This window comes from Pinus tabuliformis, chromosome 4_1 (genome assembly GCF_031772625.1).
Source record: "Pinus tabuliformis cultivar Carrire ecotype Pingquan chromosome 4_1, CPIR1, whole genome shotgun sequence".
NCBI classification, from domain to species: domain Eukaryota; kingdom Viridiplantae; phylum Streptophyta; class Pinopsida; order Pinales; family Pinaceae; genus Pinus; species Pinus tabuliformis.
In genome coordinates, this window is record NC_142303.1 from 111167251 (window position 1) to 111169322 (window position 2072).

The 2072-nt window shown below is 41.3% G+C and overlaps 1 pseudogene; it reads left to right on the forward strand.

Moving 5' to 3' along the window:
- The first annotated feature begins 676 nt into the window (after positions 1-676).
- LOC149174467 (LEAF RUST 10 DISEASE-RESISTANCE LOCUS RECEPTOR-LIKE PROTEIN KINASE-like 1.1 pseudogene) lies at positions 677-1737 on the forward strand (annotated as a pseudogene).
- Positions 1738-2072: the final 335 nt, after the last annotated feature.

The following is a 2072-nucleotide window of genomic DNA, read 5'->3' on the forward strand; positions in this document are numbered from 1 at the left end:
TTTTCTCATTCTCACGAGTGAATGGTGATTGTCGGCGAATCAAATGCCAGTGGGCCAACTGTGGGTGTTTCCCTTCATTGTCGGCAGCCATGGGTGTTTGAAGAACGTTTGGTGTATTTTACAATTGGTTTAGCAGCAACAAATTCCCCTCTCGCTATTTCTATTTTGAGCGCATGGAGAAATTTGCAGCAAAATAAATGTGAAGAGATATTTAGTTTCAAGAGTCTCGGGGAAAGAAATATTTGTTAAACTTCATGAGCAAAGGTTGAAGGTGTACCCAGTGCCAAAACGAGAGGGAGAAACAGTGATAGATTGAGAGCAAGCATCAATGGCTGGAGGTATGTTTTCTTGGGCATCAAGTTTTTTACGATTCTTTACGATAAGTAATTATTCTGCATTAAAGAATCATTGTTTAGCTAACAATAGGTAAATATGATTTCTCCCCATTCAGTGTCTACGATTTATCAACTTCAATGTGAATTTGCAATTTTTAATTTTTTTTTTTTTACAATTGATATTCTTTGAGGAGTTGGAGAAAGTTCACATTGATATTAATCTCTTCAATCCACCTCAGCTTGTTCCATTGGAGGAGCTGCGCTGGTAGCAACAGCAACAATATTGTTCTTAAGGTTCTATGCCAGGAGAAGAAAAACTCTTAGCAGGGATCTTGCTAGTGGGGACATGGAAGCAGCTATGCTCCCTCGGCGTGAGATAGGCAATTTTCCAATGTTTTCTTATGAAGAACTTCAACAGGCTACAAATTGCTTCCACGAGGAGAATGAACTTGGGGATGGAGGGTTTGGGTCGGTCTATCTGGGGAAACTTCAAGACGGACGAACTGTGGCAGTAAAGAGACTTTACCAAGATAACTCTCGGAGGCTCGAATAGTTCATCAACGAGGTGAAGGTATTTTCGACCTTGAATCATCCACATGTTGTTCATCTTTATGGCTGCACCTCTGTAGATAGTCAGGAGCTGCTGCTTGTATACGAATTTGTCCCAAATGGGACCCTAGACGATCATCTTCATGGCGACCGCAAAAACCCTAATGGATTACCATGGAATGCCCGCCTGAACATTGCCATTCAAACTGCCGAGGCCTTGGCTTTTCTTCACAACATTGATCTGCCTATATTCCACAGAGACGTGAAATCCTCTAATATTCTCTTAGAAAAGAATTTCAATGTCAAAGTGGCAGATTTTGGGCTTTGCATAATTGTGCCTGTCAATGCCTCACATGTCACCAGTGCTCCACAAGGTACACCAGGTTATGTTGATTCGGAATACTGTCAGTGCTATCAATTGACGGAGAAATCCAATGTCTATAGCTTCGGAGTCATTTTGGTGGAGATCATCTCTGCCAAATTAGCGGTGGACATAAATTCGATTAGAAATGAAATCGACCTTGCTTACATAGCAAAATCAAAGATCCAAGAAGGGGCTTTGCATGAACTAGTGGATCCGCAGTTGGAGATTGAAGCAAATCATGAGTTGAAGGTCACAGTTAGTGCAGTTGCCGAATTAGCCTTTTGATGCCTTGCGTCAGAGAGGGATGGCAAGACACACATGACGGAAGTTGCTGCTCAGCTCAGGGAAATCAAACATTCGTGGGATACCTCCACTGATCTAGGTGAACAACAGTGGGGATCGTTTTCAAACAGCAAACATCCATTATCTCCCATCTCTGTACAAGACAATTGGTCCAGTATAAGCTCCACCCCCAACATCAGTGCATAAATTTCTCCCTTATATACAATGTTTAATCTGCAGTTTTCCAGTTTGGTTAGGATTTTAGCTTCATGTGGCACTGCACTCTATGAGCAGTTGTTTTGCATATTTATTTGCAAAAAAGATATCACTGTATTACAGCTTAGAAGAAATTAGTCATTTACTTTATAAAAATTTCAATTAGAAAGTGGGATAATTCTCTTCATCAATAGATTTAGACCTGAGGTTCAGTGAACATGGCAGGGCACGTGGTTGAGGACTTGAGCAGCAAGCAGATGGTGGACAGACCACATTGACATGATTTTCAACTTGCTAAGCGTTGAGCTTAAAGGTCGTCTCTTTTC